The sequence below is a fragment of the Pan troglodytes genome, chromosome 16, assembly GCF_028858775.2.
Source record: "Pan troglodytes isolate AG18354 chromosome 16, NHGRI_mPanTro3-v2.0_pri, whole genome shotgun sequence".
NCBI classification, from domain to species: Eukaryota; Metazoa; Chordata; class Mammalia; order Primates; family Hominidae; genus Pan; species Pan troglodytes.
In genome coordinates this window covers 27122727-27146290 of record NC_072414.2, presented here as the reverse complement: position 1 = coordinate 27146290, position 23564 = coordinate 27122727, and the positions used below count along the sequence as shown (strand labels likewise).

At 34.8% G+C, this 23564-nt stretch overlaps 1 protein-coding gene across 2 annotated transcripts in view; it reads left to right on the top strand.

The window, feature by feature from the left end:
- DPH6 (diphthamine biosynthesis 6) overlaps window positions 1-23564 on the top strand; it is a 405738-nt gene that overhangs the window by 340343 nt on the left and 41831 nt on the right. The window contains exon 10 of one of the 2 annotated variants that reach the window (XR_010151340.1): window positions 470-670. The gene's annotated coding sequence lies outside the window, so the exon portion shown is untranslated. Of the gene's footprint in view, window positions 1-469; window positions 1765-23564 lie in introns of those variants that run through there. The other variant, XM_063794026.1, reaches the window with a different exon arrangement.

Sequence of the window (23564 nt, the reverse complement as noted above, 5' to 3'; positions counted from 1 at the left end):
CTCAGAACTAATTCTTTTAAGGCCCAGCATGTGACTGGGTTTTAAAATAGTGCATGACTGTTTATACACTATTTAAAATAGTGTATGACATATGAAGTAGTGTATGACTGTTCATCCTTGTATTAATTTTGCCCTCTAAAACAAATACAGTGGTTAATTATTCCCGCTGTACCTTTATTGGTCCATGAGTAAACTCAGTCAACTTTGTTGCACTGGGGGCAAAGTCTTAATTCAGAAATAATAATGATGGCTAATAACAATATAATAATAAATTGCTACATTTCTTGATTCCCTGCTCTGGCTCTAAACTCTATATAATAGATATTTTATATACATCTAATCCCCAGAATAACCTACCAAAGTAGATATTATCACCATTTGTCCAGTTAAGTAAGAACTCGGGTAATAGCTTGAATGAAGAGAGTAGTGTTTTCTTATTTTAGTCCTTAATTTCCCTTTCCTGTATCAGGTTGGAGAAGTCCTGTATCTTACTGGGCAAATTGCCCTGGTACCTTGCACAATGAAATTTGTTCGTGGTGGAATACAAACAAAAGCTACTCTGTCCTTAAGCCATACCCTGAAAATCCTGGAAGCTACACATGGAAGCACCAGACTTCAGCACACTTTCATGGCTCTGGATACCTGGCAGAACTTAAAGACCCATTAAAAGGTACCTACAGTATCTATTTTATTTCTAGCCTACCAAAGAGCAATTTATGAAAAGCTTTTATTCAGACAATATCAAGTCTCAGTGCACTTGATAAGGGTTTGAACTAAATCTGGAATAGTAAGGTTTGATTGAGCTATTGTGTTCTGCCTTGTAATTGGCTGTGCACAATTGAGAAAGAAAATTACTTGATAGAAACTTATAGTCATCACTAATTTTATCTTAATTCCCCAATGCAATAAGTTAAGAGTTCTGTACAAGAAGCTTAAAGTTTTTAGAAACTGTTGAAATATACTATTTAAAAATATTTCTGCCCATGTATCACATTATACTTTCTGGTGAGGGAGGCAGTTTTTCTGATATTTTATTCACTTGTGCTAAGATTCATCTTATTTCTCCAAGAACATTTAAAAAGGACCACATTTTTTCCATTCTTCTAAAATAGTAACTGAGTTTTTGTTTTCTAACATGATATCTGTGCCCTGGTGTGGGGTTGGAACTTTTAGTTATCCCACAGATATCAAAAGTAGTTTCTGAAATATATTGACTTTAGAATATGCCATAATTTATACTATCACATCATCAGAAAGTAAGACTTTTAAGTTAAACAATTGAGTAAGCTGATGATTAGAATATAGAAGGAACAAGAATCTGTTCTTTGTTGAGGTTAAGAACTACATTAGCAATACCATCATTATTTGCAGATAATATTATCTACCTAGTAAACCCATGAGACATGAACTATGAGAAAAATTAATATAAGTTAAATAAGATTGCTAAGTAAAAAGGAAATATAACAAAAATCTTTTATCTTCTAACTATCAGCAGTAACCAACTTAAAAAATATAATAGGGGAAAAAGACCACGTGCACAGTAGCATGAAAACTATTAAGAAATTTCAGGACTGCTCTAAAGAAAACCATAAATCTTTCTGGGAGGATGACACATTTAAAAAGTGAAAAGATATACCTTGTTTCTGATTTAAAATAATTTAAAGATACCTGCTTTCTACAATTTTATTTTTAAAATAAATTTAATTTTATTAGAATCAAGTCTCCCATGGAATACACTTAACAAAATGGTTCTGAAGTGGATATAAAAAAGAATAAAGCTGGCAAAAACAGCCTGAAAGTTTTTGCCAAAAGAAGAAATAAGAGGGGTATGGGGAAAGAGAGGAGGAAGAATAAGAAAGTCTTACACCGCCAGATATTAAAATATATTGTAAAGATACAATTAAAATCATGTAGCACTGGCATCGTAACAGATAAGAATCAGTGGCTCAAACACGACATTTCTCTAAATTATGTGCTTTCACATTTGTGGAAGTGCTAGTGTCTCTTTTGATCAGAAGGGAAGATGAGGTCATGCTGCCTCTTTCAGATTTGGCAAACCTTTTTTGGAGTTAGTACCCTGGTTTTCCTGAATGAGCTTTCTAGATGCTGCACCTGCTAACAGGTGGAGTTTGCAAGCAGTCAGCTCTAGCTGCCTCTTAATTTGATTATGACACTTGTGGTTTTAATGAATCTGATTGTGTCTAAGGCTTGCTTGCATATCTGAGAGTCTTTTCCCATAACTCCTGGGGTCTATGGAATTCTTGTAAATGTTGCTTTCTTCAATTGATAGAGAAAATACTTTCTGAATTTGTGCTTTATTTTAATTTATTTTTGCTGCGGCTGACACATTTGAAATTGAGTTATTTCACAGAATCTCCCCCGCCACCACTTCCAGGGACTTCGTTTGGTATTCAATGTAAGCTAAAAATAAAATGATATAAAATTTCAAATTATTTAAGCTAAATTTAAGTTTTACTATAGAGTAAACATATTTATTCATAATGTATTTCTTCTTACTTATCCACAGATGTGGATCCCAATTTAATATGAGTTTCACCAGTAAACAGTTTGTAGAATATTTTCAGTGAGGCTAGTAGGCAAAACAAGTTCTGGTCATCGTAATAGAGCTTGAAAAATAAAGGTAATTTCTAGGCATGCCAACTATACTCATCTTATAACTAAATGTATTGCAAATTCCCACATCAAAAAGAAAATTTGAGAATTCCAGTTAGTGGTATTTAATTTCCAGTTTAGTTAATGTCAAGTTAGGCACTACTTACAGTAATCTGCTACAGAATCATCATCTGTCATTATTTTAAGAAAATACATTTATAGCTAAGAAGAAAATTAGTTTGGGAAAGATCATTTTGCTCAGTTGAAATCTATAGACTATATTGCAAGGTATAAAGAATGTATCTAATTTTGCTTTAAAAACAACTTGCTATTAGAAGTTAAATTATCATTTTGTAATTTTCTATGAAGTGAAAGAAAAGTGTTTTTAATTTAGTTACCCCTGCCTAAAGGATATTCTCATGGGGATGATTATTATAGTAATAATAGAGTGTATTCTTATTGGAATGATTATTACAGTAACCAAAACATATCATAATAAGCCATTATACTCTTTCCAGGAATCTTTTGGTTCTTTGGTTTTCTTTGGAGGTGATAAGTGAGTACAGGACTGACACAATATTATTCAACATGCAGATACTTTTTAGGATCATAATGTTGGTTGTTTTTACTAATTCAGGCTGGGCTTGATGGCTTATGCCTTTAATTCCAGCACTTTGGGAGGCCAGGTGGGAGGATCCCTTGAGCCCAGGAGTTCGGGACCAGCCCTGGCAACATAGCAAGACCCTGTCTCTACAAAAAAATCAAAAAATTAGCTGGACATGGTGGCACACACCTGTAGGCCCTTCTACTTAGGAGGCTGAGGTGGGAGGATCACTTGAGCCTAGGAGGTCACAGCTGCAATGAGCTATGATCGCACCTCTGCATTCTAGCCTGGGCAACAAAGTGAGATTCTATCTTAAAGAAAAAAGAAAAAAAAAAAAAAGCTTTACTAAATTGATTTGACAGTTTCAAATTAAGTATTATCTTGTGTTTCTCCTTTTTCCATATCTTTTTAATGGCAGTGTCATATGATATGATGGTTTTATGAGTTGTTATACCTCATTCATCAGAGTAATCAACGGGGAAAGGAGGCTTATGGGTTGTAGTCCATTTGTATTGGATAGGACAGATGGCGTTATTGATAAATGGAAAAATTCCAAATATTTATTGTATAATAATATTACAAGGACTCTGAATTCTGAATTTTAATACCTTTAGTTTCTAAAGTAATTGGCAAATAAAGTAATTTATTTAGTTACCATGTATCCATTTAATCATATCAGTGTGTGAATTTAGCATTAATTATCTTTCAGTTAATATGTGGTGGGTATTTCTCTTTCAAGGCTTTGTGCTTACTTATCTGAATTCTGACTAAGCTATCACTTTGGTCTTGAGTATTTTAAAGTTAAAAACAATATTTGGAGCAGGCACTTACTAAGTTCAGGATAGGATCTCAGAAGTGACAGAAGCAAAGATTCCACGGCATTTCCCCTGCATTATCACCTTTGTCCTGTAGGAGGCAGAGAGGGAAAGAGCAGTCTTAGGTTTCTTTACATTTTCCTCTTGCATAAGTTTCTACTCTCAATAGATTTCCTAAAATTATGTTCTAATATAACTGTGGACATAAGGACATAATGATGTGATTCAGGTTCCAATTAAATTTTATTTTCTCAATTTGGAATTCAGTCATTTGAAGAAGGGTTAACGCTGGTGTAGTATCCTTAATGTACCAGCCTCCAAAATGTTTGGCATCATTCCAAAATCATATTCACACTAGTAAAAATAAACAAAATCCAGAGGACTTCACTTTTTATCATATATATTTTTGTATTGTTTAAATGCATACTAGAAGCATATAGCCATGCCTTATTTTTGCAATCACAAAGTTACAAATGATAGTTTTAGTCATTCTAAAACTTCTATTACCATTGCTTTATTTCTTAAATACTACCAAATCTGTTACTGAAGTCTGACACGTGTTTAAAGACTGCTAGGAGCTCTCTGATAGTACCTCAAGGTGGCTTGCTATTTTATTTAGAAAGCAATATAAGTTATTTAATGGTAGTGACCACTTTTTCCAAACTAAGAATCAATACGTATTGCCTAACAGTGGGATTATTTTTTAACTTGTGGATTTGTTATTGTGAAAATATTACAAAGGTTAGAAACTAAAGGTTTTTACATGTAGTTATAAATTTGTTATTACCTTCATTTATGACTGACACCACTCAATTCTCAGTATTTATTCTAGCACACTGTCTTGCACATAGCAAAAACTCAATCTTGATTGCTATATTGAGAAATAAAACAGAATGGTGTACATCCAAAAAGACAATTGGAAATATAAAAATTTAGTTATATGCTTTCAAAATAGTAGTGTAATCCCACTAATCAAATAGAAACTTTATACTAAATTTTGATAAGATCAGTCTTTTTAAAGGATTCTTATAAAAATAGACTGTGTAAATTATATTGAAAGAATAAGTTGGCCAAGTTTTATTTAATTTAAAATATCTTATAGTGTTCAATGGGCCAAGAGGATAAAGTAAGTTAGATCTACGTAAACATATCCCATTCAAGGTAGACTCTGCTGTATGAGTTAGGTCAAAATAACAGCAGTTGTGTTCCTACTGCCCTGGCAAGTACAAATGGACAAAATACACCCTGATAACTCCAGATACCTTCAAAACTCTAGGATACTTCAATGATTAAAATGGCATAGAGAATATTCTGATAGAACTCTCAGGACCAATAATAAACCAACAAAAAGACCAGCATTCATTGAATTGGTATGGAATTTGAAATATTCTACATGTATTTTGTTTTTTAAAAAAATCAAACTCTAAGTAATATAAAAGGCATGTGTATTTTGTGGTTAATAAAGCCTTTTATGTCCTTTATTTATGGAATCACATATGTGAGTGCTTTCCAATAGAATTCAGGAAGAATTTTTGCTCTGAACTTTGTATCTACACTTGCAGCCCTTAACCTTCCCTGATCTTTTCTCAATTTCTCGCTATCTGTGTTTCTCTTTCTTCCTTTGTCTCTCTTCCTTCTGTATTCACTTATACATTGAGAGACAGCAAAATGCAGACAGACACAAACACAGCTATTACTTTGAATAACCAAACAATAAAACTTCCTCGCAGGCAACTCTTCAATGTGGTTATGTTGTGGTTGTTTTAGGAAGATTTCATTTCTCCCCTATTATTTTAAATTTTGTATGTTGGGAGAGACTATGTTATATCACTTCTTTGAAGGAGAAAAGAAAAAGTCTAGAATGGAGGAGTTTGATTACATTTATAGTGATTCAATTACTCCTTTTACTGTATTTTGCTAGAGGTTTTTCTCATGAAAGTTCTTATCCAGAGTTTTGGGCATAACCCATCTTGTCCCCTCAAAAAAGATCATACGTTCCTAAAAATAAGACATGAAAACTACATCTCAGCATTTAATTTGTGTTCTTAGAATTATATATGGCCTCCAACATTTTTTTAGACAAACTAAGAATATTAAAATTGCATTTCAGATAACCAAGTCCTGGATGAAAGCAAATTTTTCTTTATATTTTAAGGGCACTAGAATATGTATCCAACTAATCTTCTTTAAAGATGTCATATGCTTACAGGGGAAATAATAAGAGGACACCCAATAATAAATTTCTAAATTTAGCCCTGAGTTATTTGGACTTTGCTTTAATCAAATTTATCTGAAACAAATTTTTTTCCAAGCCTTAATTTCTGAAGACAGGATGATAGTAATTGATCATGCTGCTGAATACAAAATAAATTTTGGCATATTAAGGCAGTGTATAAGCTGACATTCTTTAACAAAAGCAGCCTGTCAACTATGGTGCACTTAAGTACAGGAAAGATTGATGTTTGCCAAATGTAAAATCAGAGAGAAGAAAAAATGTTTTCAAGTTTAGAGGATTGCTAACAATGAAAGAGAAAAATAAATAAAAATGTAGATGTACAATATTGTTATACCTTGTCAAGGAACTGTTAATTGAAAACAGGCCTCCTTTTTAAAAACATAATATAAGATCTCCACCAAAAGACTACTGAAGAGTCTGACAATTAATGAAAAAGTAGAATTTTAAAGGTACAAAGTGATGGCTGACATTAACAAAAATTGTGCTGTTACATTATCAAAATGCTATGCCCTAGATTGCATTGTCAGTGCTTTCCTACAGATTAATTAACATAATTGGTTATGTTATTAACAGAAAGCTGAGTTTTGAAAAATATCAGTATGAAATCATGTGATTCATAAATTTAATCATAAATTTAATAGCTAAAATACTCCATCATAATTTTAATAGCTAAAATACGCAGGTTGCTATTTATTTATTCTGCATATCAGGTTTATGACATTTATTTGGTAGCTATATATTGTTTTGAATTTGCAATAATTTGAGTTATTAAAATGCAGTTTACTTGTGATCCATGTTGAGAACATACGGTACATTCATATGACTAGGTAGCATTGGATCTTTCATCTCAGAGTGATATGTTTCATTTGTAGTGATTGTAATGAGAATATTTAACGTGGGTCAAATGGGGAATAGTGGCACCCTGGAAGTGCTTATAAATAAATTTCTTTTTTTTAAATATATCATTCCACAGTGGAATTGAAAAAGATTACCACTCCTTGTTTAAAGATGTTATATTGTTTTATTTGTGAATCCAATGAAATGTCTGGCAGAAAAGAACACAAATTGCTCAAATGAATTTTAGAAAATAAGACATCTGAATCAAGCAGTAAGACATTTTAAATACATGAGATACTATCAACAATGTTTACCTACAGAAAATAAGATATTTATATCTATATCTATATATATATAACTTTTAAAAACTAGTAATGTTTCCTTTTTATTCCCATGATGGAAAGTGAACAAAAATTTTATTTATTTGCCCACAGACATGGGAAAGAAATACCTGGCAGAGCTATGTACCACAACAGATTTTTTTAGACTCCTTTTTCCCTGAAGCAATCTTTTTATTTGAGCACTGTAAGTGATTTTCCATCTTTCTCACTGAAGTGCTCAGGTATATTAGCGCCTCTCTCCTTCTCAGGACATTGACTCTGTTAAAAGCAAGAGAAAATACGTTATTTCTGTGTGCTGGTTGTGTCTCCTCTCATGTTTAAAAAATAATAATAATTGCTGAACAAGATCAGCCTGCATACAAAAACTGACCTGTCATTGAATGACCAGATACTGAAAATGCATTTAAAAATTATATTTGATTGAATGGTATCACCTGATCTTAGAGAAAGATGCTGTACAAAAGAATGCTAGTGTCAATAAAATTCATTGAGCTCTAAATGATATTCTGAAACTGCTTTAGAGCTAAAACATATCCAGTGACTGCTCAGGGCTCGTTTACACTGTCTTGGAAGAATATGATAAGTTGGGTCAATGTTACAGGTGTAATAGGCTAAAATAATACATTTTCTAATACAGTTGCAGGCTTCTCCCCTAAGTGGAAATTTATTTATGTTGAGCACATTCTAGATTGGAAGCTTGTTTTGAATATTCCAATAAATACAGCAGTTACTTCAGGAAACACAGAACTTGTTGCTTCCTCTAAGAATTATTAAAGAAGGTGAGGCCTTCCATTTGGTAAACTCTCTGTGGTAACATGAAAGTTCTGCTGTATAGCCACCATCCTTGATCTTCTCAATACCATTAGGAGTGAATTAATACAGTTACTATTTATTGTTTATGCATGATGAAGGCCTTTCAAACGTGCCTAGAAAACAGCCACTATATTGTAAATAGCAGAGACAGTCTACATCAATATCTGGAATGAGGCAAGAATGCACAGAATTCTATATTTTAAGATTATGTATAGATAGATTATATCTGTAATTTAAGATTATGCTGGAAGTTCTAGACAATTCAATACTGCAATGAACTTATAAAAGATGTGCTACAAAAAAGGAAAGCAAATTCTCATTTTCAGGAAATATATAATCAGGGCTTATTCACCCTATTTCAGAAGAATATGCTAAGTTGAGATAATGGGAATGGACTGACATAACAGACTTTTTCTAGTACGGTTTCAGGCTCCTACCTTACATAAATGTATAGTTACGTTGAACACATTTCAACATAGAAAAACCCAAATGGATCAACTAAAAAAACCACTTGTACTGAAAAGAATTAGTTAAAATGGCAGGATAGAAAATATATAATATATTTTAAATTTTTAAATTCATCACTATCTTGATTTGGGGGTGGGAAAGAAGAAAAATAAATTTGTGGTAATCTCAATTATAAAATATCCGATAATATCCTGAATAAGAATTGCACGAGACTCTTGTCTGGAAGGAATTATAAAACTTTATTGAGCAACATGCAAAAAGACAAATAAATCTCAAGAATTATGCTTCTAAATGGGAATATTGTAAAGATAGCAATTAATGTACAGGTATGCCTTTAGTATATCAGGCAAAATCCTAGTGGTATTATTTTAAAAACATGAAATAACTTTTTAAATGGTTAGGATTCAGAATAACAAAAGATAATTTTTAAAACATTATAAAGGGGAATAGAATTGATTAAATATGAAAATATGTTCTTGCACTACAATATTTAGAGTGGTATGGTACTACTGCACCTAGAATCCATACAAAGATCAATCGAATGGAACAGATAAACATAAAACTAACCCCAGTATTTCTATGAACCAAATAGGACTAAAGAGTATTCCAATAATAGATAGGGTAGATTATCTGGTGAAGGATAATATAAGATTTTGCTAGAATTTGGGGAGAAAAAAAGAATGATACAATGAAATTCAGACATCAAGTATAATTTTTGCAGAATTTTAAATTAAATATAAATACTCATAAAATAGAAAAAATATGAAAATATTTGTACAGTATGAGCCTAGTCAGGTAAAATATGTGTGTATACATATGCACATGGAAAATCAACTGGTAAGTATTATACCAAAATGATAGAAATGGTAAAAAAAAAAAAAAAAAAAAGGGAAATTATTGGTATAATTGCAGGTGATTTTAGTTTTCTTTTTTATATATTTTTATAATTTACAACTTTGTTCTTTAATTATAATATATTCTACAATTAGAAAAATAAGTTATTCTCTTTGGTCCTTAAAGCAATCATCATGTTATCCAAGTACATACCAAATATTAAGTATTTTTTACATAAAACAATTGCAGACTTGCTTCAAGATGATACAATTTTGTCATTTTTATTTTTATTATTTTTTTCTTTTTTTAATCCATGAACAGGTGCATGGATGTTGTTGTTTTTAATCTCCAAAATAGGAAGACTTTCCTTTTCTTCCTCCTTTATGGTATATAATTAGAATGAGAACTGGAAGCAGGGAGCACACAGCAATACTCACCATTGTCTTTCCAGCACCTAGCACAATGCCTAACACATAGTAGGCATGCAATAAATATTTGACTAAAGAAATAACTAATTAATTAATATAAAACTAGCCAATTTTCAAAGAATATTGATGAAATTATTCTTTCAAATAATCTTTTTTAATGTCAGTCTTTTTTTAGGATACAATCCAACAAAGGAGTTTCAATGCTAGTATCTAATGTAGACCAATTCAAAATGTTCCTGCTTTTATTTGTAGACCACTTCTCTAGACACAGTGTAGTGCAAAAAGCAAGATTTGAAAAGACCAAAGAAACATCTCACCACCTTCCATTTTGCCAGAATTCCATTTTGCCCCAGAATTCTGTAATCTTCCTGGGAAATTTTTGTTTGGAAAACAAATCTCCCTTAAATTATAACACCACGTATTGTTCCAAACCCTCTCTCTCTCATCATCTTTCTTTCTCTGTTTTCCCTAGAATCTCTGGGCATTTGGCTTGCAGATGGAGAACCCAAGCCAATTTCTTTTGAGGAGGTTTATTTCTTATTATTATTTCTTATTTATTTCTTATTTTTTTGGAGGAAGCCACAGTGACTTCCTCCATGGGAAAAGAGAGAGACCACTATACTGTACCTCTACCTTGGAGAGCTCAACTTTTAATTCTTAGAGAGCCATTTTGCATTAATAGAAACTCCCTGGGATCTGCACTGTAATGACATCACAATTTTGGATGCTCTCTAAGCCCTGGTGGCCTCATCTTGAGAGAGGTATTTTTTTTTTCTTTCTTCCATTACATATGCACTCTCCTATTTCCAGGACAACAGTATTGCCCTGTTCTGTTCAGAGAGGTACTTTTCCCACCAAAAGCCATTTTGTCTTGTGTTGTAGTCAAATATCCCCATTCTTTTTTTTTTCTGACATAAGCAATCTCTAGATAAAAACTTGATAATCTGTCATCTTTGATTTACATTTTAAAATAGCATGATATGAAAAAGAATCATTCTAGAAGTCAAGAAATTTGGATTCTTGTCCTTACTGTTTTTCTCTCAGCCAGATGTTAAAATGCATAGCAGTTAAATGAACTGTAGTCTCAATTTTTCTTAAGAAATATCTAAATATCTTCTACCTCCAACAATCTTTGATTATTTCATTAATTTTTTGCTCAATCAATGGCATTTACTGAATTCTTAATTTCCTAGTACTATGTAAGGTATTTATTTGGGATACACAAATGACTGAGATTCTCTTCCATTATACAAGATTCATTGCTTTCTTCATGAAACTGTGAGGGAGACAATTATTTTATAACTGAAATGTTTAATCTTGATTTCTGACTGAGCTTCTTAGGGACTTTTTAAACTAGAGCATTAAGTTTCATGATATCATTCTGTCAAGAAGACAACAAATTCGCTGGGCGTGGTGGCTCACGCCTGTAATCCCAGCACTTCGGGAGGCTGAAGTGGGTGGATCACCTGAGGTCAGAAGTTAGCCTAGCCAACATGGTAAAACCCCATCTCTCCTAAAAATACAAAAATTAGCTGGGCATTGTGGCGGGCGCCTGTAGTCCCAGCTACTTGGGAGGCTAAGGCAGGAGAATCGCTTCAACCTGGGAGGTGGAGGTTGGAGTGAGCTGAGATTGCACCATTGCACTCCAGCCTGGGCAACAAAAGTGAATGAAACTCCATCTCAAAAAAAAAAAAGAAGAAGACAACAAATTATTTTTTAAATGATTCCTGTACTTAAAAGTATTTGAAGTGTTACTATTTATAGGAATGCATTTATACTTTTATAATCACATCCTGGCTGTACTTATAGTAAGACGCTACCTATATTCATCTTGTAAGAATCACTTTTGATCAAGCAACTTTCTTGCATGATGATTTTTCAGATAAAGACTTTTGGGCCTGTTATGCTATTACTTTCAAAACATATGAAGATACACCTTTGGTGTCTTTTAAGAAAAACTTAGTACATTTCATATTTGTTCACCAGTTGAAATTGCTTTTAAAGGAAAGAATAGCCAGATTGCTTTCCAAGATGAATAGTACTGTCTTACACTTGACTCGAAGAGTAGAATAAATGAATAATTTTGTATGCAAGTTTCTTGGTTTACTTACAACTTTCTGCTAAGACTCCAGAGACCTTTAAGCAAGGATTCCACCAATTACATTTGTTGTCTGTATGTGTATATATTTTTTCCAGAAAGCATATGTTAGTAGGGCTATTAAGCAATTAGCTTCATGCATATAGATAGTTCATTTTGCACCAAACCATATGATGTGATTGGAATTTATAGAAAACCATCTTTCTTGCCAGAAATTGAGGCAAGTTAATTCTCTAGTTTGGAGAAGTATGGTCTTATGACTGCAATCTGTAGCCTTAAAAATTAGAAGCCTAGTATTCTTTATTTGATAGCTTAGAAAAAAATGAATAAAATATAAAAGTTTTGTTTTTATTAAATGGAAAAATTAGAAAAAAAAAAAAAACAACTAGAGTACCTGGATCATATTGCATACTCACTAAATGTTTGTTAAATTGCAATAAAATAAAGCCAGCAGGGATTGAGATTAGTTTTGCTTGTTGTTTTTCTTTTTTTTATATAAAATATGTGCCATGAGGTCTTATGTCCTAGTCACATTTGGCTCTGAGCATTCTAGTCGTCTATGCAAAAAGGGAAATGCAACCAGTGACAAAATCTGTAATGTCCATGAGATAAAAACAAACTGGCTGCTCAGTAGAAGCCCAGCTATTCCTAGGGACTTAATAACTGTTTCCAGAATGAATGTATGGTGCTGAAATCTCAGAAAAAATTCCCGTTTGCATTTTAAGGAGGGCACTTGACTCTTCACTCAGAGCATTATGTGGCTATTTCTCAGACCAATGCCCAAGAGTAGTTCAGGAAAACTGCTTTTATGGGGGTGAAACAAAACAACTGCCTGATGATGTGACTTAATTCAAAAAACTTTCTGAAATACCTAGAAACCCTAAAGCAATAGATAGAGTGTATTTCAGGCATGTATACATATTCCATGTGTAAAATAAGATTCATTGCCACCCTTTGAAGCTCTAGTTGCACTTTACAAAAGAAGTGTGTTACTGTCTTGTCTCATTTTTATAGCACTCATATCCCTGGCCACAGCCATTAATCAGATTTTTTTTTCTCTTTTGGGGAGGCAGGGGATTATACCAAAAAGCCATGGAATGTCTACTACATGATGTAAAATTCTACATGATTGGCCTTTTGTAAATATTAAGCAAAACTAGTAAATCAAGATGATCATATTAACATATTTTAACAGAAATATCCATATGAAAGGCAATGTTGACATTCTTTATGAAAGCTGCTTTTTCCCTTTACTGCTGCCATTTTTATTGTAGATTTCCCTGTTCAGCACTTAGTTCCAATTTTTTAAATGATCCATTTCAACAGTAGACAGCAATATTCTTCCAGTCATATGAGTTTTTGGTTTCATTTTATTACATTAAAGATTACAAAGCTCTACTGTGAATTTGTGTGCTAACATACCTTGTATTTTACAGGACTGTGTTCAAAGAATTATTATGACTGGGTCTAGAATTCTTTGTTTGGGTCTTTGAAGTGAAAGTCCAATGCAATTTAACCCTCAGTAGTAACTAAGCTATAAGTTCATTGCATATTTCAAAAAAATTAAAAGCATGAAAATAATATATAATTTATTCAAGAATCCCAAAAATTGTTGGATTTAAAAAGGTATCCATTTAAACATGGTAATAGTTTTGAGTAACAATCACTTTACTTGAATATAGTTTCCCAGAACTCTGCTTATAACTTGGTTGCTTGGAGTTATAAATTAAAGTCCATTCAGTGGATACTTATGTGCCAATGCTATCCCCAACCTGAAGGAACTTTCTTGCTGGTGGTGTGGAAAAAAAGACAAGGACACAAATAACTTGGCAAACCTCTTTTCAACACATTGTCAAGTGCCTTATAAAGCAAGCTCAAATGTGGCAGGAAGCCACCATCAAATTTCAGAATCAAAGAATTCATAAATTGTTACAAGTTTATTCTGTGGATCAACTACCCAGAATTTGCTAAGTTTGCACTCATACCTTACGCTCAACCCCTTGTCATCTCTTCTCCCAGCATACTTACCACACAGCCCGCCTCCTCCCACAAAACAGCTGAGGCAGGAAGCAGAGTTCCAGCTAGTGGGTAGTCTGAACTCTACTGGCTTTAACGTCTGTATCCTCATCATTAAGCTTAGCATCTCTATCAAGGATTTCCTAGTTCTTAAATAAATGATTATTATTGATTTAAAAAATGACAAGTTGCCAAAGTTTTAGGGATTTTTTATCTCTTCACTAAAAGTGGCAGATTTTCTGCCACAACCTATTTTCACTAGTGATCATTTTATCTTATATTCTAATTAGCATAGCACAATGTTATCATTAATACCTGAGAACTGTTTTCTACTATTTTACATTAAATTTCATGTGTGCGTTTGGAGAGCAGTTTGCCTTTTTCCAGTGGATCCCATTATAAACATGACTGAGTACCCTATTTTACTAAATGAGGAATACCTCATTTTATCAAGACTTGCATTTCTCTTCTGGTCTCACAGTTTAAATATATACCATCTACTACAGCACCCTATCTGTGACCCTCCAACCAGCCCACACTTGTAAGTTCTTTTGTCTCTCCCTGGCTCTCTCAGAGCCAAATTCCCATGGAAGCTGAAATTCCCGTAGATAGCTACAGAAGGGACAAGGATCAACCAGTAGGTGGGGATCTCTGTGGGAGCCACTGGCAGCACCCAGGAGGTAGGGCTTTAGGGGGACGACTACCTTCGGCATCAACCAGTCAGAGCAGAGCAGGGTCCTGGAAACTCATTATTAACCTTTTAGTTGCTACACGGATGGGTCTTGGGTGTGAAGGCAGCATGGCCAGGGCACTTTTACCAACCTGGAGGATAGTTTTTAAATACTTTAATTGTCTGTGGAGCCTTACCTGTAAATACTAGCTGAGTATCAGACCTGCTCACAACCCCTCCTAAGAAGCTGGATCTATAGACTTAAGGCAGTGTATGAAGGTAAATCAGCATTTTAACCTGCCATCTATGAGTTCTCTGGTCTCCCAGGCTTGAATCTGACCTGCTTTAAATATGGATTCAATGCTTGCAAGACCTCTGGTATCTTTTCACCCAAAGTTTTGACTTTTTCCTTCTAAGCCTCAGTTTCCTCTTTTATAAAATGGTTATATTAATCACTAGTAAGTGCTTCTTATTTGCAATAGCCAAAATAGGGACTCAACCTCAGTGTCCATCAGTGGATGAATGAATAAAGAAAATGTGCTATATGTACACAATGGACTATTATTTGGCTATAAAAAAATGAAATCCTGTCATTCGTAGCCACATGGATGGAACTGAAGGTCATTGTGTTAAGTAAAAAAAGCCAGGCACAGAAAGACAAATATTGCATGTTCTCACTCATACGCAAGAACTAAAAAAATGGATTTCCTGAGGATAGACAGTAGATTGGTGGTTACCAGAGGCCAGGAAGGGTGTGGAGAAAGGGGTGGATAAAGAGAGGTTAATTAATGGATACAAATAAACACTTAGATAGAATGAAACCTGGTGTTCAATAGGTCAATAGGGTGACTATAGTTAACAATAACTAATTGTACAATTCAAAATAGCTAAAAGAAAATAATTCAAATGCTCCTAGCATAAAGAAAATATTTAAGGTAATTTATATCCCAATTATTCTGATTTGACTATATGAATGTATTAAATTATCACATTTCCCTGAAAATGTATACATCTAATATGAATCAATAAAAATTTGTTTTAAGTAATGCTTCAACATACTGTTGCTGTGAGATTTAAATGAGATAATATAAGTGAAACCCATAGTACAATGCCTTTGATGTAGTTAGTACTAGCCATTACTCACTTTTCGTGGGATCTGCAATCAATAGATTTTAAAATCCTGTATGTAGTTACATAGCTGATTTGAAATATTCGACTACAGAAGCACATGCTGTGCATTGTGTTAAAACAAAAAGATGACCAGAAAAATAGGTTATTATTGAGTATGAGACATTTTCTTGCTTTCAGACACTGTAGAGCTATTGTGTGCTCTGATGACTCAAAGAAGCCTGGGGTTTCAAGGGCTGATGTCAGCTAGTGGCTTCTGGGCTTTTACTCCTAATGAGGAAGGGGTATTCTCTCTCTCTCTCTCTCTCTCTCTCTCTCTCTCTCTCTCTCTCTCTCTCTCTCTGGAAAAAGGAAGACTCTCTGTCAAGCTTCAGGTCTCCCTGTATTCATATATTATCTTTTCCTTTGACTTCTGCTCAAAACTGTGGAATAGAGCATATCTTTAAAGCACCGATGTCAGGAAACCCCAGGCTCTTTCCTTTCTGGGCAACATGAATGAGAAAACTGTCACAAAAGATATGGAACCTTAGGAGGAAATAAATAAAAATGAATCCTAGAGGGCAGCATTAAAAAGTGTATAGAAAAACTCTGTTAACAAGTAAATGAGTATTTTTAACAAGGTTTTCTTGTCATCTTCTTTGACTGGCATCACAGTCTTCATTTGAATCGTGTTATATTAGGTGCTCTGAGCAAAAGTCAATTATAATTTAGATTCCTGATGAAAACTAAACATCAGAATAAGAGTTAGAAGGAAGCACTGTGGCATACCATTTTCTGAGAGCTTGTTTGAACCATGTCTATTTGTTTCCTTTTCCCCCTTGGTGGGTATCATTTTCACAATATGCTTTATTGTGTTCTGTCTTCCCTTCTTGAAAGTCCTGTTCACAAATGGATGTCATTGTCTCAGTCACATATTGGTTTAGTATTGACTAATTATTTAACCTTTCTTGATATTTTCTTCATCATCCATGAAATGGAATAAATTCTCCTGATACATTTCAAAGCCCCTATGCTAATTCTCTAGCTGTGATTTCCTATCCAAGACTGTTTGTAGTAATCTAAGTCTAAAATATCTTCATCTGAGAAATACATATATAATGGTGGTCCTTCTTGAAAGGGACCTTACTGAAAACACTTTCTCCCTGTTCTTTCTATGCAACTACCTTTATTGCTGCCAGTGAACAACTGACATGAGCATCTAGATTAATAAGTGACAGTCAAAAATAAGATGGAGAGAAAAATGTGAGGCTGAATTTATATATGAGAAATTATTAAATAATAATTATAGAAGTTAATCTAAATATTATCTACATATTATTAATTTATCTAAATATTATTAATTCATCTTTAAGTTTGGATGTCTGTTGATATGATTTTCTTTGCTAAATGAAAAACTCTCATTCTTTTTTGTAAAGTTGACAATCAAATCCAGATTTAGTTAATGTCCCTCTCTCTCTGCCTTTGCATTGTTCTTAAAAGGGGGAAATCTGAAAAAAAAAATTAATTTTGATGTTGTTATTTCCCATACACATTTCAGTATTCAGATATTAATTTTAGAGATTATAAGCATATTTTCTCAACACACATTATATTTACTCTTAGTATTCATATTAATTTTGAGATGGAAAATAAGAATTTAGTATTATAAATGTGTGAGGCATTCTCTTTGATCTATTAGAACTTTGAATATAATTCATTGTAGCACATATCATTCTGTGTTACAAGCATTAGTTTATATCTCTGTCTCCTCCTCACTTCCACATCTTTCCTTTCCTTCCCTTCCAAGATTGGCAGTTTCTAGAAAGCAACAACCTTGTCTGCCTTATGTTCATTCCTTATCATCACATAGGTTCTTGGCATGATGCCCTGGCAAATAGTGAGGGCTCAATAAATGTAGTAGAAATAAATAAATGAATGTTGTTGATGTTATAGATGCATACAAATTGTATGGTGTTGCTATAAATTTTCAAATTCAATATTCTCATCAAATAATATTGATTCATTACCTATATCTTATTTTACACCGTGAAGTAGCAAAGAATCCTATAAAGATCAGTGCTCAAGCTTAATCCCAAATTATTGATTCCAAATAACTTGGATTAATACTCAAGCTTAATCCCAAATTATATGGCTCCATCTTGTGTAGCAAGAAGGATGTGGTTACTGAAGGCCTTTCCTAAAGCTTAGAGCATTGTTCACACATGAAGAAAATGATGGGTAAACATTAACGTAACTTTAAATGGGGGAAAAATAGAGCTATTCTGCCTTCAAGCTGGACTACCACCTACAAAAAGGCAAGTTAGGGTCAAAGGATAAGGTAGAATAAAGGAATAACTAATATTTATGCTCTCTACTTTGTACCAGCTACAGTGCCAGGAACTTAATGTGTTGCTTTCTATCGTTTTCATAACAGCACTGAGAGTTAGGTACTATTATTCCCTTCTATTACTGAGAAAACAGGTTTCTCAGAGCTGTCAAGTAGGAGTCCTAGGATTTAAAGTGAAACTATACAAACCCATTATTTTGCACTACAATAAAAAACATGATCATGTTTAACCCTGTCTTAAATACTTTCTGGAATAAGTCAGGGCATACATCAATTATGTAAATGATTCCTACCAGCTTTATCAGAGATCACAACCATCGTGTTACTGAAATGCCAAGGGTTTGGTCTAGGTCCTGTTGCTTGCTGCACAGAAAGCCAATCACTGAGACAACAAGTATTGCCAGGGAAGAAGGCTTTATTCAGGTGCTGCAGCTGAGGAGCACAGGAGTTAAGTCTCAAATCTGACTCTCAACCGAATAAAATTGGGAGGTTTATGTAGTAGGAGTAGAGACGTAGCTACATGTAGGAAGGAATTAGGGAGAGGTAAGGAAGCAATCATGATAAATGAGGGGTCTGGTATCTCATTACTGAGATTGTCTGAATGTGGTGATCTGGTGAGTTTCAGTCAATTGTCTGAGGGTTGTTTTTCTCAGGAAGGAACTCAGACAAGACAAATATAAGTTTCAAGTTTTAGGACTGGGAGAGTCAACTTCTATGTCTATTCAAAAAACAGTAACTATCATTTTTATTGGACAATTGCATTGGTTTTCATCTCAGCAGTGGGGAGAGTGTCAGGAAGGGCTTCATAGGGGAAAGGTGCAGACTTTGACTTGAGATAAACTTTGGTTCATATCCCTGTTCTGCCTCTTAGTCATCCTGAGCAAGTTACTTAAGCATGCTAGTCTTTGATTATATCATTTGTGAAATGGAGATGTTCATAGGCTTTTCAAATGACAAGCATGATATCTGAAACAGAGAAGGTCTCCAAAAATGATGGTTGCTTGAATCACCATTTGAGTAGAATGATGCTTCATTCTTCTTTCTGAAGATGCTACGTAAAGGACATGGTCATGAAAGCAGAACAGATAAGAACAGAAAGATAAGACTATTGTCTCAGGGAGGGCTTAGTTGATTTTATGACAAGAGGGATATACCTCGAAGTATGTGTCAGTTTGATGTAAAATGCCTTTGACACACAATGAAATGTGGCATATTACATTGAATCTATATTTCTGTTTGTTGTTTGCTTCATTAAACAATGATTGATGGTACATCTTGAAATTCATCAAAATTTAGAACAAACTATTAAAAGAAAGATTGTTGGGGTTTAGAAAATGATACCCTAAAGGTATGGCAATTTGGCATGCTGAGCACTTCCTTAAATAAGAAGGCCTCAGAAGCTACCTCAGAATCAAAAACTTTCTGACCTCTCTTGTCTCTCCCCACACCCCACTGCAAGGTGAAATTTTAGTCTGATTGAAAACGCCTTTGCAAAAATGATAACCAAGAAAATTATTACAGTGAAAGAGATCTGACCTAACTGACTCCATCTTGTTTCTATCCTCCAAGTTGTCCTTGTTCATTCCTGGGCAAAAGCCGAACTAACTTTGGGAGGAATTTAGTTTACAGTTTAACTTTGAAACTAAGATGATAACTGTCTTTGCCCAAAATAAACCCCCTTCTTGCCTGGGGATCAGTCTGCCTTTGTAGTACCAACAATTTAGCTACAAGACTGGAAGTTATGGTTTAGGAGTCATGCAGCCAGAGGCTGCAAGATTCTGAAACACCCTAAACTGCTCTTGGGGATAACATCACTGTTGTAGAACTTAAGATCACTTTGAAGACCCTGCGTTCCAATGCACCAGCAGACACCACCTGGACCAGCAATCTGCCTCAGCCAGTTCGGCAATCCCACTTAGTAACGGGAGTCAGCAAGAATAACCCACTTCAGCTCCCTATGATCTCATCTCTGGCCCAACCAATCAACGCTCCCCACTTTCAGACCCCTACCCACCAACTTATCCTTAAAAACCCCTGGGGAGACTGATTTGAGTAATAATAAAACTCCCATCTTCCGAAGAGCTGGCTCTGCGTGAATTAAACTCCTTTGCTATTGCAAGTCCTCTGTCTTGATAAATCGGCTCTGTCTAGGCAACGGGCAAGGAGAACCCGCTGGACAGTTACATAATCTTCCCTTATCTGCCCTAAGACCAGAACTGCCAAAGGGAGCACAATTGCCTTCCATATCCTCCCTGAAATTTTATTCCAGTACTGCCAAAGGGAACACAATTGCCTTCCATATCTTCTCTGAAATTGTATTATCTATTACAGAAAAGCAGACAGAAATGTAACCACACCTGGACAAACTTTGTTACACGATGTTGTCTGTCTCTTGGGTTTCTTCAAATTCCAGAGAATCATTTACAAGACAATGTCTGCTTCCTAAGTCCATTCATTTCCCCTGGAAATCATTTACTACTCCTACTCCTCTAAAATTGCCTGCAGCCCCCCGTAAAAAGGGTATTTAAGTCTCAACCATCTGCACCTTCTTTTTTTATATTTTGTATGGCTCCTGCAAAACATGAATAAATTTGTCATGGCTTTTCTTTCATTAATCTGTCTATAGCCAATTTATTTCAGAAGACTTAGACTCTGACATTCAGAGGGAAAGTTTGAACTTCCCTACAATTACAAAGGTGCCTTCAAAGAATTTGCAAACATAATGTAGTGTAAATTATAACCAATGCCTAATAAATGCAATGGAGAAGTGAAAACAGGGAGAGAGAATTTCAGGTTTAGATGATAATTCCAGGTTTGGATTTTCCAGGGTCTTAAATCATATAATGGATTTTACAAGGCAAAAATAAAAGGTGAATGTGGATTATATTTGAGGAGGACTCTCTGGTATGGAGTTTGCATTGGAAAAATGTAGCAGGAGAAAGGGTAGAGAGATTGAGGCAAGGCAGAAAGCATGTAATGGAAGCCTAAGAACTTAAAAGCAAATAATCTGACAAGTTACCTATTTGGTTTGCTTTAAATCGGATAATTTTATCTTCCAGAAGCTAAAGGAATGTGAGAAAAATAGGGTAAAGGACACCAAGAGACATACCTTTGTGGTACAAACATGAGAATGGTGATAGAAAAACTCACTTGTAGCATAAAGCTGTTTAATAATGTCAAGTCATTAAATGCAACTTTTGAAGTAAGAATTAGAACAAAGAAGTGATCATCTTGTTGCTTAGGAAACACACTCTGAAGTTAAAAGAAAGGGCATCACCGTTCACTTCCTATTCAGCTTCTATCTTTTACAGCCGTGATGATGGTCTTCAAACTCGAAATAATGACACTAATAACAATAGTACTTTGCTATTTTCATCAGGCTTTTAATGCTTCAAATACCAGGGCAATAGTTCTTCTAAAATCAGGGTGAACAGAAATCATGAATTTTTTTTTTTTTTGAGGCACTCTGTCACCCAGGCTGGAGTGCAGTGGCCAGTCACAGCTCACTGCAATCTCTATCTCCTGGGCTCAAGTGATCTTCCCACCTCAGCCTCCTGAGTAGCTGGGACTTCACGTTTGAACCACTGTTAGCAGTGGAATGTATCTGAGTCAAGTGGCACCGAAGTATTTTAGCAGTGGTGGATCCATACAGGTCTGCAACAACCTCAGTTCTTGCCTCCTCAGGAGAAAGAATTCGACTGAGGGACAGAAGGCAGAAGGAGAGACCAAGGCAAGTTTTAGAGCATGAGTGAAAGTTTATTAAAAAGCTGTAGAGCAGGAATGAAAGGAAGTCACGCACATTTGGAAGAGGGCCACACTGACAACTTGAGAGATCAAGTGTACTGTTTGACCTCTGACTTGGGGTTTTATATGTCGGCATACTTCCAGGGTCTTGCATTCCTTCTGTCTTGATTCTTCCCTTGGGGTGGCCTGTCTGCATGCACAGTGGCCTACTAGCACTTGAGAAGTGAGCATGCACAGTGGGTTTACTGGAGTTATACACATGCTCACTTGAGGCATTTTTCCCTTACCCATCCAATGTTCCTAGAGGAAGCTCATCCACCATTTTGCCTCTTAGTGTGCATAGGTGAGCCCACTCACCCAACTCCCGAGATCTTATAAGGAAGCTGATAATCACTAGTTTCAGATGTTTCTCTCTATTGGGAGAGTGCCTTTCCCTGGCACTGTCTGTGACCAATTATTATTTTAGAGAGACACTTAACAGCTGCCTGACCATCACCTGATGGTCATCTGACATTCCTAGTGCAGGGGGGATGCCCTCTCCTGCCCTGCTCATGTCTGACTAGCTACCTACTGTAGCAGCACCACATCTGGCCAATTTTTGTATTTTTTGTAGAGACAGAGTTTCATCATGTTGCCCAGGCTGGTCTTGAACTCCTGGACTCAAGTGATCTGCCTGCCTTAGCCTCCCAAAGTGCTGGGATTACAGGCATGAGCCACCTCACCTGGCCTGAGATGTTTGTGGGGGTTTTGCTTTTGTTTTTGTAAATTAGAAACAGGGTCTCTCTATGTTGGCAAGGCTGGTCTTGAACTTCTGGGCTCAATCAATCCTCCCACCTCAGCCTCCCAAAGTGTTGGGATTACAGGCATGAGCCATTGCAGCCAGCCTGAATTCTAATTCTAACTGGTAAAAATTAGGACTGTGCCCTTGCCATTCCCTTCTTTTAAACTTGTAATTCAATTACTTGGCATGACTAGTCCTTATATTATAAAATATACTAAATCAAAAATCATCATAATAAAAGCAGCTCCTTGAGCAACTGGACAAAAAAAGCAGCTGGGCATAAACACTAGTAAAGTTTAAACAATTGTATTTGGCAAGTATTCCCCAACGTATAAACGATTACCACTAAAAAAATCTGTTCAGTTCATTCTGAGTAGTTATATTAATCCATTCAGCTATTACTGGTACATTTGCAACTCAACCTGGCTAAATCATTCAGAATAGAATCCTACTAAAAATTATACCATCATGAGATAGTATCCTGTAGTGGAAAGAGCACAGGCTTTAGACTAGGTTTATGTATCAGTTCCCAAATTGTTAGGTATATGATTATAAAATGAGGATAATCATGCCCACTTGTCAGTTGTCATGATGATTCAATGTGATTATATATTCTGGGAAAATGATATTTATTGAGCACCTACCATGGGTCAGGTAGCCTAGTATTAAATCTTCTAGGCAACTTAATGAGGTAGATATTAAAAGCAGAGCCAGACTTTGAGCCCAGGTCTTACTTCAAATTTCATGTTCCTTCCACATTATGTAATAAGATGCCTGTCATGGTGCCTAACACAAAGCAGGCCCAAAGAAAT